Genomic DNA, 20,801 nt, shown 5'->3' with positions numbered 1-20,801 from the left:
CGTTGGTTCAATTGCCAATCAGGGCACATGCCAGTGGGGGGCATACGAGAGGCAACCACACATTGGCTTCTCTCGCCCTCTTTCTCCCTCCTTTCCCCTTCTCTAAAAGTAAATAAATAAAATCTAAAGCCCCTACCCCTAGCTGGTGTGGCTCAGTGGATTGAACGCTGGCCTGCAGACTGGGAGGTTGCTGGTTCCATTCCTGGTAGGGGCACATGTGTGGGTTACGGACCAGGTACCCAGTTGGGGGTGTGAGAGAAGCAGCCAATTGCTGTTTCTCTCACACATCATGTTTCTCTTCCTTTCTCCCTCCTTTCCCCTCCCTCTAAAAATAAATAAATAGAAGTCTTACAAAATGTATAAAATAATTGGTTCATGAAAGTTTTCTAGCCTGACTGGTCAGTGCCTGACGTTAAATGCCCATTTTGTGGAGTGCGCGCATTTGAGGAGTGTAGCTTTAAGCTCCTGGCTCAGCTGAAGTGGTTCATGGAATGAATTCGCTCAATGTTCTTTCCTCACGGAGATGTGAACTGCACTATATTTGGGACATTTACAGGCCTATACAGTGCTGCTCGGGTGTTTAGCTACAACTTTTGGTTATTATCACCATTAACCATTTAGGAAGTTATGCGATGATGGATTTCATAAAGACTTTGGTGAGGAGAGATGTTACTGTCTTGGGGAAAAAAAAGTGCCCTTTTCACACATTGCAGGCTGCAGGGACTTCAGCTCACTGTTTGTTGAAATGAGGCCACCAGTCCCTCCCCTGGGCCCTGCTTACCTGCCACGCAAGCCTGAGCAACTGTGTTGCCTCCACTCCTGTACTTGCGCCATTAATTTGGTGGCTGAATATCACTGCTTCCAAAAAAAACCCCCATGTCCAACCACTTGTAAATGATGCAGGCGTGCACCAAACCAAGGAAAGATCTGAGATGGGAACAGACTGGACAGCTTTAGATGTCCCTGTCGTCTGTGACCCACCCTTGAGCACCCCAAGTAGGGTGCCGCGCGAAGGTTGCGATGGTTAAGTGAGCCTCAGAGACAACAGAAGAGGTGAGAACACCAGCCTTTTCCCGTCGTTACCAAACAAAACCCGGTGGCACTGCGCTCTGACTCCGCAATCTGCTGTTTGATGTGGGAGGCGTCGTGCATTTTGGTCACTAAAGAACTTGGTTATTGAATTATTGGGGGAATCTTGTCTGAAAAGCCCCTAAGCGCTGGATGGGAGGGCGAGAGTCTGACGCATTCGTTCCATGGATATTGGCTCCATGGCATTCGGACAGCAGACAATGGTTACGAAAGCTTGCAGGGCAACAGGTTACTGAATTGGGCACTGAAGCTGTGGGGCCAGCGAAGGCAGATCCGGTCTCTGCTTTGTGCAGCTTACAATCTGGCAGGAACAAGAAACACTGAGTAAGTCATTTTCAGTGTGATGACTCTTTGGAATGGGACGTGCAGGGTGGTATATGAAGAGACTATCAGGGAGTCCAGGGTAGTCTGAATGTGCAGGAAAGGCTCCCACGAAGAAATGATGTTAAATAGGGACCTGAAAAATGAGCAGTTGCCAGCCAAAGCAGAGATGGAAAAGTGGTCCAGGCAGAAGAAACAGTATGTGCGATGGACCTGTGGCTGGAAAGAACCTGGCCCATTTCAGGACTCGAGAGCCAGAGTAGCAGGAAGGTAGACAGACAGGCCTTGGGAAAGTGGTGCAAGAGGGATCTGGAGCGGCGAGGGATCTGGAGCGGCGAGGCGAGCGCCAGACTGGGGGGGACTTAGGGCGAGTCAGAGTCTAAACGTCAGCTAAATGGTAATGGGAGACCATCGGCTCCTGCACCTGTAAAGTGAGGGTACCCGCTATCTCACAGGGTTGCCGGGAAACAAAATGAGAAGAATGCAAGTGAAAGGACTTTGTAAGTCATAAAGCATTCTAGGAACACTACTCATATTGTAATACCAACCGTAATTATAAGCTATGCTGCCTTCTTAAGTAATGGGAGTAATACAGCTCAAATCTCCTAAGTGGGAATAGGAAACAGTCTATAAAAACCTGGCTTACTCAAAGGAGCTGACGGAAAGGTCAGAAGTTAATTTCAGTCGAAGGTTCCAGCGTGAGGTTCACGGAGCAGCGTCACTCCATCTACCGCTGCGTGTACCGCCTCCACGCCGACTCCAACGCCGCTTCCCGGGGAGATCCGTGTTCTGCCTCCTTCTCAGACCCCCCCAGAACAGAACCACTGAAACCTTCTTTCCTCTTGCTTTCTCCCCGCTAGAGCCTGGGCCCAGCGTCTCTCTGACATCAGCTTTTGCAGAAGCTGCCATCATTCCAAAAACATTACACTCCTCTGAACTGTTCGTGGCAAAACAATCATCCTGGTTAGCATCTGCGTTCCATTTTAGGAAAGATTCAACAGCCTTGCAAATCTGCGACAATTTAACTTTACAATGACTCTGTGAAGTAGGCACAGCCAAAGCTCGCCAGTAGATGAGAAACCTGGGGTTTACTTCTCCAATCCGACCAGCACTGATGTACTACCATGGGCAACTTAATGGTTCATTTTGGGCCACTTCCGCTCGGCCTGCGATGCATTAAACATTCCCCGAGCACAGAAGGGCACGGCTGTGGCAGGTGGAAGCATTTGATTGCATCCTTCCCAGCTCGGGGCAGACAAACCAGGTATAAATCCTCCACACTGCTGCACACCAAACGTAAACTTGCATTTTTTTTTCTTTGACTTACGTGATGCTTTTAAAATCTTTTTGAAAATTTAAATCCATAAAAATGTCTGCAGGTGAGTAATGGCTTATGGCCAGCATATTACGCCACAGTCGCCGCTCTGCCTGGATCGTGCCCTTACGGAGCTCCCGTGACTGGCCCAGAATATCGGAATTTGTACCCCTGCCTCATGCACACCAAGTCTTATGAATACTGTAGCCCTCCTCTGTGACCTTTTCACACATACAGGGTTTACTCTGTCTGAATGCAACTTTGGGAATGTTTCGGACACCGCTGTGCTGTCGGTCACCCCAGTCCATCTCTAATGGGTCTCAAGTTTATTTGCGACTGCCTCCCGAGGGTAAAGGTAAAAAGGTTTATTCCATCAAAGACTTCTGTTAGGTCACTCCTTTCCACTGTCTGCTCTGTTCCCTACTGTCCCATTCATTCATTCATTCACTCATTCATCCATTCATCCATTCAAGATTCAGAACATTTTTTTAAATACTTATGAAGGTGCTGGAACAGTGGCCTCAAATCATTTTTAGAATTAGATGGAGAATTTAAATCCCACTTCTGGATATACAGGCAGAAGAACTGAAAGCAGGATCTCGAAGATCCTGCTCACAGTAGCATCATTATTCACAACAGCCGAAAGGTGGAAGCAGCCCCAGTGTCCACAGGCAAATGAATGGCTAAACAGAATGTGGCGCATACATGCGGTGGACTACTATTCGGCCTTCAACAGGAAAGGCCCTGGACAGTGCAGCTCAGTTGGTTGGTGCGTCATCCCAGGAGCAAAATGTTTTGGATGTGATTCCCAGTCAGGGCACGTGCCTAAGTTGGGGGTTCCATCCGCGGGTCTGAGAGCGTACAGGAAGCAAGCAATCAGTGCTTCTCTCTCACATCGATGTTTCTTCCTCTCCTGTCCTCTCTCCATTCCTCCCTCTTTAAAAAAGCAATGAAAAACTGTCCTCAGGTGAGGATTAAAAAAATAAAGGAAATTCTGACACATACTACAACCTGAATGAACTTTGAGAACATTATGCTAAGTGAAATAAGCCAACCACAAAAAGACACTTATATAAATTTCATTTATATAAGGTACCTAGACTACTCAAAATTCATAAAGAGAGTTGCCCTGGCTGGCGTAGCTCAGTGGATTGAGCGCGGGCTGCGAACCAAAGTGTCGCAGGTTCGATTCCAAGTCAGGGCACATGCCTGGGTTGCAGGCCACAGCCCCCAGCAACCACACATTGATGTCTCTCTCTCTCTCTCTCTCTTTCTCTCTTTCTCCCTCCCTCCCCTCTCTGAAAATAAATAAATTAATTTTAAAAATTCATAAAGAGAGTTGAATGGTGGTTCCCGGAGGCTGGGGTGAGGGAAAAATTGGGAGTTGTTGATTAATAGAGTTTTCAGTTTTGCAAGATGAAAAAGTTCTGGAATAGTCAGTAATACGGTAATGACTATGTACAGTACCAGATGGATAGGATTTATTGGGGTGATCATTTTTTAAGTTAAGTGGGTTTCTAATCACTGGATGGTACACCTGAAACTAACATAATATTGTATGTAAACTGTAATTAAAAAGAAGAATTATTTAGCCCTGACTGGTGTCACTCAGTGGATTGGTATCAGCCTGCAAACTGAAAGGGTCGCCGGTTCAATTCCCGGTCAGGGCACAGGCCTGGGTTGCGGCCCAGGTTCCCCAGTTGGGGGTGTATGAGTGGCAACCAATTGAGGTATCTCCCCCACACTGATGTTTTCCTCTCTTTCTCCCTCCCTTCCCCTGTCTCTAAAAAGCTATTTTTTTAAAAAATAAAAAGTAGCCTTGGCTGGTGTAGCTCAGTGGATTGAGCGCGGGCTGCGAACCAAAGCATCGCAGGTTCGATTCCCAGTCAGGGCACATGCCTGGGTTGCAGGACATGGCCCCTAGCAACTGCACATTGATGTTTCTCTCTCTCTCTCCCCCCTCCTCTCTTCCCTCTCTAAAAGAATAAATAAATAAAATATTTTTTTAAAAGTAAAAAGTGTCCTGGAGATCCCAATAATGTGACTATACCTAACAAAGTTTGGTAGAACTATACACTTAGAAATGGTTAAAATGGTCATTTTTAAAACCTTGATTAAAATATTAAAATGCATTATTGAGTGCAAGAAGACCCGGATACCACTAGAGGACCCAGCACTGACTTGTGTGACGTTGGGCAGGGCGCTCTTAGGAACTCAGGTCCTTTCTGGAGAAAGGGGAGTGCGGAAGAGATGACATGAACACCAGTCACCGTGTGGGACAGGCCGATGTGACAAAGGGTTGGGTGAGTAACCTAATGCTCTGCAAATATCAGATGTGGTCATCATCTCAAACTGTGGTTTCCGTGGTGACTCAATAAACCTTAATTTTTTTTTTAAAGCCAAGGTCTGTGTTAGGTGCCAGAACTTACAGAGAAAAGAATAAGAACCTGCCCTTGGACTGACCACAGCATAATGAAAAAACAAATAAAAAGAAAACCAGAAAAATAAAACTTAAAATACAATGTGTTCAGTGTCAATCTACCATATTCTGGACACAAATATACACAACTTAACTTTGCCGTAAGGGGATGAAGGTTGAGTATAAACTCTGATATGTAGTTTGGGTAATTTGAAATTCTCAAATGGATTACCAAGTTTAAAGCTTCAGACAATCTTACAGGTGTTTAGTATAAAAAAGAAAAGTGTATGTGTATTTTCATCCACAGACTTTTGCTTAGACCCATTTACCTTTTTTAAAATAAAATCTAATATTTTATTTATTTGCTTAAGAGAGAAGAGAAGAGAGGGGGGAAGAGAGAGGAACGTCAGTGAGCGAGAGATACATGATCAGTTGCTTCTTGCACACCCCCAGCTGGGTACCTGGCCTACAGTCCAGGTATGTGCCCTGACTGGGAATCGAACTGGCAACCTTTCAGTTCACAGGCCGGAGCTCAATCCACTGAGGCACACCAGCCAGGGCAGACCCATTTTTCTTACTGAGATTTTAACTCAACAATTTCTTAATGTATTAATTTACCAACTGAATTTAATTAACCCAATTCCTGTGTAGCCAAAAGAAACCCAGGACAGCTGGAGCGGAGTCCCTGCTGGCTGGAAGGCAGCCTGCGAGGTGGGGGCCCACGAATGCTGCGGCTGGTGGCCATCCTCACACTGTTCACACAGTTGGGCCTCCACAAACATTCACAGCCCAGTTATTTCGTCTTCTATAATTAGGCTTTCTTTTTCAGTTTTTTAAAAATTAATTTACTGGAATTATTAAAACACATTGGTTTTTATTAGCTCAGATTTCCATGTCCCTATGATGAGTTGACTCTCCAATGTCACCGAAAGTGCACATTTCCCCCTCTATTCCTCTTATGTTTTTTTTCTTGAAGACATCCCTTCTGGTGCCTCCTACCCTCCTGCCCCGACCTTAACTGACTGCCCGCTAAGCCTGCTGCCTGGCCAGCTGTCACACGAGGATTTCCCTCCATCCTCCTCTTGGGGGTTTCTTCATGTCTCACCTGCCTTGAACATCCGGTTCTAGGACCACGTGTCTTCCTGTTTCTCAGTTTATGCTCACATTTTGATGCACCACATCCTCCAGTAATTTCCTGAGAAAAGGTACATGGGTAGGAAGTAAAATATTCAAGATTTCACACGTCTGAAAACATGCTTATTTTACTGAATTCACAGTTTGGCTAATTCCTTAAGTTGTAGGTCATAAGTAACTTGAAAGCATTGCTCCGCCGTCTCCCAGCATGTCTGCTGGGAAGCGCGGTGCCACTCCGGCCCTCGTTCCTCTCCATGTGACCTGTGTTTTCTCTCTGGAAGAACCTAGTCACCTTCTTCTGTTTACTCAATAATCTGAACTTTTATTTCCATCCATTATGCGGGCCTGGAGATATGTGGGTCATTCTGGAGATTTCAGGTCTGAGACGGTTTCCGAATTACCCCTCCAATGACCGCTTTCCCTCCATTTTTCTATTTCTCTGGAACTCTTCTTAGTTAAATGTTAGTCCTCCAGGCTACCTCTACCTTTTAAAAATCTTTTCATGCTTATTTTTCAGGGGTTTTCTTTTAGGACATTTCCTCGATTTTATCTTCAAGCACTTTGAAGTTTTTGGTTATCACATTTTATTTAGTGTTTCATTTCCTCATGCTATTTTTTATGTTAATTATTATTTTTAATATATTTTAGTGATTATGCTATTATAGTTATCCCATTTCCCCCTTCACCCCCCTCCACCCTGCTCACCCTCTCCCACCCACATTTCTCCACATTAGTTCATGTCCATGTGTCATAATTTCTTTAGCTTCTACATTTCCCATACTATTCTTACCCTCCCCCTGTCTGTTTTCTACCTACCATCTATGCTACTTATTCTCTGTACCTTTTCCCCCTCTATCCCCCTCCCACTCCCCTGTTGCTAACCCTCCATGTGATCTCCATTTCTGTGGTTCTGTTCTTGTTCTAGTTGATTACTTTGTTTTGTTTTAGGTGTGGCTGCTCATAATTGTGAGTTTACTGTCATTTTACTATACATGCTTTTTATCTTCTTTTTCTTAGATAAGTCCCTTTAACATTTCATATAATAAAGGCTTGGTGATGATGAACTCCTTTAACTTGACCTTGTCTGAGAAGCACTTTATCTGCCCTTCCATTCTAAATGAAAGCTTTGCTGGATAGAGCAATCTTGGATGTAGGTCCTTGCCTTTCATGACTTGGAATACTTCTTTCCAGCCCCTTTTTGCCTGTAACGTCTCTTTTGAGAAATCAGCTGACAGTCTGATAGGAACTCTTTTGTAGGTAACTGTCACCTTATCTCTTGCTGCTGCTAGGATTCTCTCCTTCATTTTTACCTTGGCTAATGTAATTATGATGTGCCTTGGTGTGTTCCTCCTTGGGTCCAACTTCTTTGGGACTCTCTGAGCTTCCTGGACTTCCTGGAAGTCTATTTCCTTTGCCAGCCTGGGGAAGTTCTCCTTTATTATTTGTTCAAATAAGTTTTCCACTTGTTGCTCTTCCCCTTCCCCTTCTGGTACCCCTATAATTTGGATGTTGGAACGTTTAAAGACGTCCTGGAGGTTCCTAAGCTTCTCCTCATTTTTTTGAATTCTTATTTCTCCATTCTTTTCTGTTTGGTTGTCTCTTTCTTCCTTCTGGTCCACTATTGTTTTGAGTCCCAGTTTCCTTCCCATCACTATTGGTTCCCTGTGCATTTTCCTCAATTTCTCTTATTGTAGCCTTCATTTTTTCATCTAATTTGTGACCAAATTCAACCAATTCTGTGGGCATCCTGATCACCAGTGCTTTGAACTGTGCTTCTGATAGGTTGGCTATCTCTTGGTCACTTAAAAATATTGGCTCCGGGGCTTTGATTTGTATTTTGGTTTGAGCCCCTTTTATTTTTCCGGTCTGGTTGCACCTGTTACGTATGAGGGGGCCTTATGTGTTCTCCAGGGCAGGGCAACCCAGTCACTGGGTCGTGATGTTGTATGTGGGGGTGGGGTCTGAGAGGAAACAATGGCGCTTGCTCCTCTCTCTCTCGGATTTCAGTCCCTTCTGCCGCTTCCCCCAAGCTAACTGGGCCTTTTGGTGCTGATTCCAGTGTGGGTGGGCTTTTGTACATTCTAGGACCCTGTGGGTCCCTCCAACAAACTCTCCTATGAGGCTGGGAGTCTCTCTCTGTGCCTCAACCCCCACAGAAACACCGGTATTTCCAATCAGTGTCCTGAGGTTCTATTTGCCGGCGCTGGGACCCTGGGTTGCACGGTCTGTCTCACTGCCCAATTTCACCTTGTTTATCTGCATGCAAATGTGGCCCGGACAGCCAGGCGCCCTGCGTGCAGTGCCTCACTTCACAGTTGCCGCCTCGCTGGGTCTGCCAGCCACCTGTGCGCTTGGGATGCCTTATGCGCCCCAGATGCATTATGTGTCACGTGTCACTTTTGGAGCCGCAACCCCTCTCTGCCCAGCTACCCGACTCCGCCCCTCCTACTGGTCTGGATTAATATGTGTATTTTATCTCCTTGGTTGTCCCACTTCCATACAGTTCAATTTTCTGTCAGATCTGGTTGTTATCTTGTTTCTAAATTGTTGCTGACTTTCTTTTGGTTGTGTGAGGGGGCACAGTGTGTCTACCTACACCTCCATCTTGGCCGGCAGTCCCCTGATGCTATTTTTTACAACCTTCTGTTCTCGTTTCATGTATGCAACATCTCCATATCACTCTGAGAATATTTATCTTTTTTTGAAGTTTAGAGTTTGTTTTGTCCTGTTTTCTGTGCTGTTTCTGTATTCTCCAACTTTCTTTTTCATTGTTTACTTGTTTGGTCTCTGTGTCTCATGTTAGAGGCTTTCTTTAAGTATCCGGGGTCCTTGACAATCCATTTTTGGTTAAGACTGAGGCACTAGCCAAGATCTGGAAGCAGCCCAAGTGCCCATCATTGGATGAGTGGATAAAAAAGCTGTGGTACCTTTACACAATGGACTACTACTCGAACATAAAAAAGAAGGGAATCTTACCTTTGTGACAGCACGGATGGACCTGGAGAGTATTATACTAAGTGAAAGAAGCCAGGCAGAGAAAGATGAGTACCATATGATTTCACTTATATGTGGAATCTAATGAAAATAAACGAACAAAGTGGAGACAGACTCACGGATACAGAGAATAGACTGGCAGCTGTCAGAGGGGAGGGGGTTAGAGGCTGGATGAGAAGATTAGAGGGATTAAGCAAAGAAAAAAAAGAAAGACTCCTGGATACAGGCAACAGTACGGTGACTGCCAGAGGGAAAGTGGGGTGGGAGGGGGTAGGAGACCGTAGAGGGGGGATCAGTGGTGACGGAAGGAGACGTGACTTGAGGTGGTGAACACACAATACAATACACAGATGATGTATTGTAGAACTGTACAACTGAAACCTATATAATTTTATTAACCAATGTCACCCCAATACATTCAATTAAAAGACGGAGGCACTGAGACCGTCTGGAAGCTCTGTGTTCATGAAACAGGGCTCCTCAGTGGGTAGGCATTGCTGCAGTGAGCTGCCTTTTTCCGGGAGCTCTCGGGTCTCGGTGTCTGTAGAACAAAATGCGTTTACACCCTCATACCCATAACCTGTGAATATGTGACCTCATTAGGAAAAAGGATCTTTGCAAACGTAGTGAAGGATTTTGAGATAAGAGCATCCTGGATTATCCGCATGGGTCCTCAATCCAACAAATGTCTGTAAGAAACAGAGGAGAGACAGCGAGAGGAGGAGAAAGCACACGGTGCTGAGGCAGACTGGAGGGATGCAGCTGCCAGCCGAGGAGCTCACGGAGCCACCAGAAGCTGGAGATGAGGAAGGGATGCTCCCTGGGGCCTCTGGAGGGAACCCGGCCCAGCGGACATCTTGATTTCAGGCTCTAACCCCCAGAACTGTGAGTCTAAATGTCTTCTGTTTTAGGCCACTAAGTTTTGGTACTTTGTTACAGCAGCCCTAGGAAACTAACATGGTATACACATGTTAGGAATTTCCTCTTGAGTGGGTCTGTGCTCCCACAGGAGGATCCGACAGTCTATTGATTGGAAGGTAGTGGCTTGCCTGGGAAAACCTTCGGGTCAAAGTGTGACAAAGGGGCCAGGGAGTCTTGCCATTTGGTAGGTAGTCTTTCACCCAACTCCGTTTTTCATTGCAGTCTAGTACCTTGCCTCAGCTATGCTTAGTGTCCCAGAGTTCAGGGATTTTCTAGATTAACCTTTCAAGAAGCTGTATTAATTATGTTTTTAAACATTTTCTGGTACTTCGACATCTTGCAGCCTTGCTGGCCCTGGAGAGACTGCCCCTTCCAGGGCTAGCCAATTCTTAGAGAGAATAAACTCTTCTCCTGCCAGTGGACCTTTTACATACAAACCAACCAATCCAAAACCCTTCCCCCAACCACCCAGTTTATCAGGCTCTGACCCGTAGGCCACTACTCCTCTGCCCTAATCACTCCAGGGCCAGGTACCAGAATAGAGATGGTCTGTCCCTGTGCCCCAGGGTCCACTGAAATTATTAAACTAGCCCACCCTAAGCCTGCTTCCCCTGCCTCACCAGTTCCTTCCTGTGGAAACCACAACACAGGTCCTGGCCACCTGACATGGCCATATAATGGAACACAGCACACTTAAAAGAAACGAATTTTTGACAAGTATAACGACGTTGATGAATTTCAAAAACATGCAAGTAAAAGAGGCTAGCCAAAAGCGTTTGTGCCGCATGATTATACTTATATAGAATTCTTTAAAAACAAAAATAGAATGCCAGAAAGCAGTCTCTGATTGCAGGGTAGAGGGCTGACCACAAAAGAGAGTAAGTTGGACTGATAAACTGGTTCTCAAAAAAAAAAAAAAAAAAAAAAGGAAAGAAAGCTCTGGTTTATGGCACTTGATCAATTTCTTATGTGGCCAATTTTGAGCTACTGATGTGATGTCACTAAATGCAGATCTGAGCAATGTACATACTTGCTGCTCCCAATCTGGTGCTAGACCCTGGCCAGATTTACTACAAAAAGGAAAAAAGGTGATGAAAGTGTTCTACATCTTGATTGTGTTGGTGGTAGCATGGGTTTGTACATTTGTACAAAACTTATCAAACTGTACCCTTAGAATGGGTGCACTATATGCATGTAAGCTATACTTCAAAAAACTTGAGCCCTGGCTGGTGTGCCTCAGTGGATTGAGTACCAGCCTGCAAACTAAAAGGTCACAGGTTCGATTCCCAGTCAGGGCACGTGCCTGGCTTGTGGCCCAGTTTCCCCAGTTGGGGGCATGTGAGAGGCAACCATATATCTCTCACACTGATGTTTCCTTCCCTCTCTTTCTCCCTCCCTAACCCTCTAACAAGTAAATAAAATATTTTTTAAAATTTGATTATGAGGACTTCCGGCAAGACGGAGGCATAGGTGGACGCACCGTACCTCCACGCACAACCAAGATTAGAACAACAACAATTTAGAGGCAGAATAACACCCAGAACTGACAGAGAATTTATCTGAATGGAAGTCGGACAGCCAAGAAGTTGAAGTAGACCCGTTCATCCAGACCAGCAGGAGGGGTGGAGAGGAACGGCTGGGCACAGGTCCCAGCATGGGTTGAGGCGAGGAGAGCAGAGACAGTTGGGCACGTGAGGCAACTGGGAGTGCGTAAGGCATCTGGGGCATGCAAGATCGCAGCGGGTGGACCCGAGTATGCAAGCGGCAGGTAGCAGACACAATGAGGCGGCAATTGTGGAGCAGGGCAGAGTGGACAACCCAGGATCCCAGAGAAGGGACTGAGGTCCCACGGAGAACGGAGCTACCACCATTCTTCCCTCCTGCTCCCGCCCCGCCCCCACATACAACGTCACAATCTAGCGACTGGGGTGCCCAGCCCTGGTGAACACCTAAGGCTCAGCCACTCACCATAACAGGAGCGACCAGACCAAAAATAAAAAAAAAGAGAGAGAGAGAGATATGTCTCAAACAGAACAGATCAATACCCCAGGACTCATCATTTTAAGCGATCGAGAGATAGCCAATCTATCAGATGGACAGTTCAAAACACTGGTGATCAGGAAGCTTACAGAATTGCTTGATTTTGGGTGCAAATTACATGAAAAAAATGCAGGTTACCATAAAAGGAATGAAGGAAAATGCATAGAGAACAAATAGTGATGGGAAGGAAACTGGGACTCAAGACAATAGAGTGGACCAGAAGGAAGAAAAAAAACAACCAAACAGGAAAGAATGGAGAAATGAGAATTAAAAAAAAATAAGGAGAAGCTTAGGAACCTCCAGGACATCTTTAAACATTCCAACATCCGAATTATAGGGGTACCAGAAGGGGAAGAGGAAAAGCAACAGATTGAAAACGTATTTGAACAAATAATAAAGGAGAACTTTCCCAAGCTGGCAAAGGAAATAGAATTCCAGGAAATCCAGGGAGCTCAGAGAGTCCCAAAGAAGTTGGACCCAAGAAGAAACACACCAAGGCACATCATAATTACATTACCCAGGGTAAAAATGAAGGAGAGAATCCTAGCAGCAGCAACAGATAAAAGGACAGTAACCTACAAAGGAGTTCCCATCAGACTGTCAACTGATATCTCAAAAGAGACCTTGCAGGCAAGAAGGGGCTGGAAAGAAGTATTCCAAGTCATGAAAGACAAGGACCTATATCCCAGATTACTCTATCCAGCAAAGCTTTCATTTAGAATGGAAGGGCAGATAAAGTGCTCAGATAAGGTCAAGTTAAAGGAGTTCATCATCACAAAGCCCTTATTTTATGAAATGTTAAAGGGACTTATCTAAGAAAAGAAGATAAAAAAACACGCATAGTAAAAGGACAGCAAACTCACAATTATTAACAACCACACCTAAAGCAAAACCAAAGGAAACTAAGCAGACAACTAGAACAGGAATGGAACCACAGAAATTACCACATGGAGGGTTAGCAACAGGGGAGTGGGAGGAGGAGAGAGGGGGGAAAAGGTACGGAGAATAAGTAGCATAGATGGTAGGTAGAAAATAGACAGGGGGAGGGTAAGAATAGTATGGGAAATGTAGAAGCTAAAGAAATTATGACACATGGACATGACTAAAGGGGGGGATGTGGGTGGGAGAGGTTGTACAGGGTGGAGGGGAGTGAAGGTGGAAATGGGACAACTGTAATAGCATAATCAATAAAATATATTAAAAAATTTGATTATGATGTTTCAAATATATTAGCAACAACTGAAATGCCCAATAAGGGACTAGTTATGTTAGTTTATTGTTAAGCTTCTTGACAGAATATGATGCATCCAAACAATTTAGAAGTTGTTTTTTTTTTTTTAACAATTTTTTAAAAGATTTTATTTATTTATTTTTAGAGAGGGAAGGGAGGGAGATAGAGATAGAGGTAGAGGTAGAGGGAGAGAGAGAAAGAGAGAAACATCAATGTGTGGTTGCTGGGGGACGTGGCCTGCAACCCAGGCATGTACCCTGGCTGGGAATCGAACCTGGGACACTTTGGTTCCCAGCCTGCGCTCCATCCACTGAGCTATGCCAGCCAGGACAATTTAGAAGTTTTTTTTGCAATACAACAAATGCTTTGCTCTATCTTGTTCTGTCAAAAAGGCAGAATAGGAAATTTTAAAAAGTATTTTATTTATTTGTTTTTTAGAGAAGGGGAGGGAGAGAGAGAAACATCAATGTGTGGCCCCCCCTCTTGTACCCCTCACTGGGGACCCTGCTGAAATCCAGGCCATGTGCCTTGACTGGGAATCGAAACAGCGACCCTTTGGTTCGAAGACTGGCACTCAGTCCACTGAACCACACCAGCCAGGGTGGAATTTTATTTTTATGATGTGTTTGCCTGTGCAAATTCTGTAGACCAATGGAGAATGGCTTTTCTTACAAGTTGATTTTTTATCTTTGTATTTAAAAGCAGTAGATAGCAGAATGGTTGAGCGCCCAGAATCTACAGCTGGACTGCCTGGTTAGTGGTCAAGTCCCAGGTCTCGCTTCCCAGCTGGGTGACCTTGAGCAACTAATCTAACCCCTTTGAACCTTAGCTTCTCGGCTGTGAAAAGGCATGATAATGGCACTTATCACACAGAGTTGTAGTGAGGGGTAAACAACATATGTAAAGAGCTTAGAACAGTACAAAGAGTGAGAGCTTTGCAAATATTAGCTTATTTTAATGAGGCGATGATGCTATTGAGATAATGTGCTGTGCCCTGTCGGGGGTACAGGCATTGATAAGACATGGCCTCTGACCTCTGACCTCGAGGAGCTATTGCAGTGGTTCTCAACTGCAGGGCATGGAGGAGCGATTTCTGCCCCCTGAGGACAGTAAGCTAGGTCTGGAGACATTTCGATCATCAGAAGAGGGGTGTATGACTGGCATCTAGCGGGCAGAGGCCAGAGATGCTGCCAAAAAATCCCACAATATACAACACAGGCCTCCCAAGCACCAAGGCTGAAAACCCAGAGTTATAGTCTATGGAATAAAAGGTATGCGTGCTTACAAAATATGCAAATGTGAAATAGTAAAAAATATATATTCAATTCTGCCCCCAGCTCTTGGCACAGGGCTCCTAAAACCCTTGTACACACCATGTAGTGAGAGCACTGGGAGCGTCTTCTGTTCTAACGGGGCGACTTTGCACGGTACAGGACGTTGGCTGGTCCCCAGAAAGACCAAGCCATAACTAGAAATCGAAACTTTCAGCCTGCCGACCCCAGCTTCTCTAGAGAGGGGAGAGGGTCTGGAAATTGAGTTAATAATTGACCATGCCTACAAGGTGAAGCTTCCATAAAAATCCTGCCAAGAGTAGTGGGTTCGGGGAGCTTCCAGTGGATGAACACAGCCGTGAGCTGGTGGGACTGTACAGCCCAACTTCACAGGGACAGAAGCTCCTGCGCCAGGGACCATCCCAGACCTCAGGCTGTGTAACTATCCACTTGGCTGTTCATCTGCATCACCACACCCTTTTAATGACCTGGAAAATATAAGTAACACCTTCCCCGAGTTCTGTGAGCTGTTCTAGCGGAACCCAAGGAAGGGGTTGTGGGAACCTCTCATTCGTAGCCAAGTCAGACGGAAGTTGTGGATAACCCGGGGCCCCCTACTTGTGATCGGCATCTGAAGGGGGCACAATCTCATGGGACTGAGCCCTTAACCTGTGGGGTCTGAGGCTATCTCCAGGTAGCGTCAGAATGGAGTTAAACTGTAAGACACGCAGCTGACGTCAAATTTGTTTTATGGGGGGAAACCCCACACACCTGGAGTCGGAAGTGTTGTGAGTATAGAGGTAGTGTGGGAATAAAGGTAACACACAGGAAGAGACGGGTTTCCCCCCAACAACAAAGCAGACCATGGAAACTGGGTACGTATTCAGTCAAATAAAGAACAGATCAGGTGCATGGGAAGAGCCCTGGCTCAGAATACAGGATTTCCCGTTACATGTGGCCAGAAAGCCAGGCCTTAGTGAGCCTTAGGTTTGGTGACCCAGTGGGCACGTTTCAATACTTTTCAATTTTTTGCTTATTCTGTTGGTACTTTAAAAAAAATGCTCTTAGAGAGAAGGGAAGGGAGAGAGAGGGAGAGAAACATTGATGTGAGAAACATCGGCTGCCCCAACTTGGGACCAAACCCACAACCCAGGCATGCCTCCTGATGGGGAATTGAACTGGCGACCCTTTTGCTTTGCAGGACACCTAACCGAGCCACACATCAGAGCTCTGCTGGTATTTTCTTTTTTTTTTAAAGATTTTATTTTTAGAGAGAGAAGGGAAGGAGAGGGACAGAAACATCAATGTGTGGTGGGTTCTCACATGCCCCCCCCCCCCCCCCGCCACCACCCCCAGCGGGGACCTGGCCTGCAACCTAGGCATGTACCCTAGACTGGGAATTGAACCAGTGGCCCTCTGATTTGCAGGCCCACGCTCAATCCAGAGCTACGCCAGCTAGGGCTGTTGGTACTTTTATTATTTTATTTATTTTTAGAGAGAGAAGGGAGGGAGAGAGAAACATCAATGTGTGGTTGCTGGGGGCCGTGGCCTGCAACCCAGGCATGTCTCCTAACTGGGGATCGAACCTGCGATGCTTTGGTTTGCAGCCCGCGCTCAATCCACTGAGCTACGCCAGCCAGGGCCTTCATCCTATTTCTTAATGCAACCTGATCAAGAATTCAACCAACTTTAAATTCTTAAAAGAACATTTTGAGGAGGGGTGAAAGAGTGAATGCTACATATTAATACCTTGGTTTTCATTTATATTTGAACTTTGGGAAAAATATACCAATTATTTTAATGGTGGTTATTATTTCAGATTACAGCTGATTTCTGCTTAACTCTCGATGCTTTTCAAAATTCCACCAGTGACTTTGTATTGCTTTGATAATCAGGCAAAGAATAGAGGACTGAATAAACACGAAAGGACAAAGCGGCTCAGGGTGTCTGGTCGGTCTCCAGGCTCTCGGGTAAAAACAGGAGGGGCAGCAGTTAAGACTCATTAAATGGTTTGCTCCACTTCCCTCGCACCTCTCAGAGGACCTCCTGACTCGGGACTCAGGAAGCTCGTGTCTCTACGTTCTTCCTTTTTTCGCCCTTCTTTCCCTCTTTGTCCCCAGTACTGCATCCCTTCCTGCTTCGGGTGGGAGAAGGATACGGTCAAAAGAACCATCACCTCTACGTTCAGGACTTTGTCTGTAGGGGTTTGGTTGCGGCAGGTGCCGCACCATTCCTGCCCTTGAGCTTACAAATCCTTCTTCTAACTTTCTCCTTCTCTCTTTTCCTGGATTTTAAAAAACTAATTAATTTTTTTCCCATCAAGAAATACCTGTTTATTGAGCATTCTGCATGTCGTATTCAAAATGCCCTGGGGGGTGGGGGAAACAATAAATTAATGTAAGTGAATGAATAAATTAGCAAGAGTACAATCTTGAAGACAGAGGATAAGGAGGGAATTCTAGGCGGGGGACATGCCTTGGACAGTGAAGAACACTTCTTCAGGACACTGATCTGGTCGGCCTGGCAGGACCAAAGGTACACGCGGTGGCTGGTGTGGATAACACTAGAAAAAAGGCAAAGTGATAAAGTGCCTTTAACAAGGCTAGACAGCCACGTTTCTTGGGCTCAAGGATGTGTTGCATGTTCAGCTATGTATCTTCCATCCATTTAACAAGTATGTGCGCACCTACTATGTGTGAGGTGCACTTTTAAGCACCAAACAAGACAGACAAGACCCTTGCTCTCCTGGAAACTGCACTCCAGTGGGGGCGGGGAGACAGCAAAAAAGATGATGTCAGGTGTTGGGAGGTGTTTTGAAGACAATCAAATAGGGCTCTGTCACAGAGTATCTGTGGGAACTACCTTCGATGTGTCTGTCGGTCAGGGAAGGCCGTATGAGGTGACATCTGAACCTGAGATAGGCAAAATGGGAAGAAACAGCAAATGCCAACCAAGGTCCTGAGACACACAGATCACGGTGTGTTCAATGAAGAGAAAGACGGCTAGAGCCTAGTGAGCAGAGGGACGGGACCGGGAAAACCAGATAATTCTTTTATGGTAAGCCTTTCTGCTCACAGCAGTTAAGAAGAGCGACATCTCGGCTCCTTTTCTGGGGATACTCTCTTTTCTAAGTTATCTGGAAGAAGTGCTGGGTGGGAATTCAGGAAATATGGCTAGGGAGTCTGCCTGTCACTGAGCAAGGGGCACTCCATCCTCCAGATGTCATACTCACCTTCCCTTCCTCATCGCTCCAGAGGCCAAGGTCTAACCAGGTAGGTCAGCTTTCTTCCGGAGGAAGGGGCATCATAGCCTGACTGGGGGGTGGGCAGAGGACACGACCCTGGGTGGAGAACTTAGAACTGATCTAATCTACTCGTGAATTCGCTTGCTTTCCAGACCCTGGCCAGCACCTCCCTGCACGAGACATTTGCATCAAGCGCCTCACAGAGGCTCCTGGGTACGTATGCTCAGACCATCCACTTCATAGATCCACAGGTTAAGTGACTTGCTCAGGATCATACAGCAGGAAGTGGCAGAGTAAGGCTGAAACTCAAGTTTCTTTTTTAATTTCCTAATTTGTTAATTGGACACAAATATTCCTGACATTCAGGAAGTTAGAGAATAACATATCAAAACCCACGTACTCCACAGAGAGCTCAAATACAACTTGAGGCCTCCTACATGCCTCTCCTCTTCCTGCTGAACAATGCGGCCCTGAGTCCTCCCACTTGGGAAACACTGCAAATGGCATCGCCACCCACCCTGCGGTACAAGCCAGAAATCCTAACAGGTACCACGGACACTTCCCTCTTCGTCCAATCAGTCACCGAATTCAATGAACTTGGTACCTATTTCTATTTCCACTATTTTCCTACCCTTCTGCTTTGTACAAGTATCATCTCTTATCTGGATTATTACAATGGCTTCCTAACTGGTCTCCCTGCATCTACTCTTTCCTCATTGCAGTCTAATCATCCTTAAAACCTTTCAATAGCAGCTCTTTGCTCTTAGGAAATAGGCAAAAGCCACTTGTATGGCATGCAGTTTCATATGGCCTTTCCCCTACTCAACACTCCAGCTTTATCTCAACCCCTTGTTCTGTTTTGGAGGCTCCAGCCTTCTTGCAGTTCCTTATAACCCCCAGGCCCCCCTCCTACCACAGCCTTTGCACATGCTCTTCCTGTCTTTTTCACCTGAATGACTCCTTTTCTCACCTCAGTTTTCCTTGAGCCGACAGTCTAGTTCCTTGGCATCTGTCACTTTTGACAATTTTATATTTGTTTGTGAAAGTAATTATCTTCCCTAATTGGCCAAGGACCAAGAACCTCTTGCTTAGTACAAAATACATGCTAAATAGGAAATAGGCAATGTGTACACACTACCATGCCAGGCAGCGTACCTAGCACTTTACATCATTAACTCACTTAGGAACTCCCCAAATCCTGTTTTGAGGTTGGTAAGTTAGCCCCATTTTACGAAAGCAAAGGAAAGTCAAACAAGCTAAGTGGCAGAGCTGGGATACAATGACCTCATGCAATCAGTTTCTAGAGTATGTGTACAAATACTCACACTTTGATTTCTCACTAGCATCTGCTGAATGCAGGAGGGTGTTCAGAGACTTTGATAGAACTAGACAGCACCATCGGTAACGTCTGCTGAACTAAAAATCATTTCACTCGGGTTTTGTTAAAGATCTTATGTTTACACCTGCTGCAAACCATTTCCTAGAATTTTATCCCGGCTGCTTTGGAAATCCATTTGCCTTCACTGGTATTATCATGACTGGCGTTGAGCAGAAGAGGTGGCTCAGCAAACTGCTTGGGGTCAGGAGAAAGTTGGCTTTGGAGCGAGACAAATTGTGGATCACTTGGACTATGGGTAATCCACGGAAGGCCAATTCAAAGATCTTCACGGATGTCATCTCACTTAACCTTCATTGATTCCTAATAGGTACACAAGGCAGTTCTTCCTCAGTTAATAGATGAAGCAAAAGGCTGGGGTTAGACTGCTAAGCCATAGGAAATCAACCAGTTACAGGATGGGGTGAGGAGGGCGACCCACACTTCTGTTTCAGAACTCCAACAACATCTCTAGCAAAGTCCATTTCTTCCTCTCTTAAGTATTAAATTTAGCTGGCTCATCCTTCCTAATTCTTGAGTGGCACTTCTCAGTGAGGACAGGGTTCCTCCTAGGTTTTCCCAGTATGGTTAGAGTAGGGCAATTATTCCACAAGCTCAAGCTTCATGGTCAAGAGCTCTACAAGCTACCTACATCCAATTAACCCTGGAGCAATATGGTGAAAATGTAACAATTCAGAAAATTCTTCACATAGAGTCCAAGTACCAATGTCAGGAGAAGTCAAGAAACTGTGTGCACGTTTTCTTTATGTGCATTTTACTAAGATAAGGCTTTAATTAGTTCCTTCCAGGGCTTAGAACTAAAAAAGGCGAAGAATCACGATCCCTCACGCCTGTACACGCTTTCTTTCTGGCTCATCGTTGTGCCTTTGTAGAAGCATCTTAGCAGATGAAATATTTCTATTCCTTTAAGTATCAGATAGCTATAGGTGGAGGTCTAAGAGAAATCCAAATGCCCACCCCATGTGAGTTAGACCTTAAACCAGCACAGGTCTCACATCCTATAAATATGTCTAAGGGAAGTAATTAGCATTCACCTCCTTGGAGGGGTTAAGCTGTGTGTAAGGCCAGGGGTAGCCAGGAGAGCTGGAGTCCAGTCCCGAGCAGGCCACTAACCGGCTGTGTAACCTTGCACAAGTTGCATACCCTCTCTGGCCTTCGGCTTCCAAATCTGTGAGCTGAAAAGTTGAATCGCATGTTCTTCAAGGTCCTTCCAAGCTGTGAGCCTAGTACCAAGAACACCCAGCCATGAAAGCAGCTTCCTGTGGGCGCGGCGCAGGGCTTTAACGGTCCCCCCCCTCCCCCGCTTAAGCCCGCGAAACCTTCTTCAACACGCCCCTCGGAGTGACGGTGCTTCCCCAACCGCAGCCAGAATACGGCTCCGCCTCTTCCCGGGGGCGTCCCGTCGTGCCCCGCGCCGGGATCCTAA

Source organism: Phyllostomus discolor, chromosome 8 (assembly GCF_004126475.2).
Source record: "Phyllostomus discolor isolate MPI-MPIP mPhyDis1 chromosome 8, mPhyDis1.pri.v3, whole genome shotgun sequence".
In the NCBI taxonomy this organism is placed as follows: Eukaryota; Metazoa; Chordata; class Mammalia; order Chiroptera; family Phyllostomidae; genus Phyllostomus; species Phyllostomus discolor.
This window is presented reverse-complemented; position numbering follows the sequence as displayed.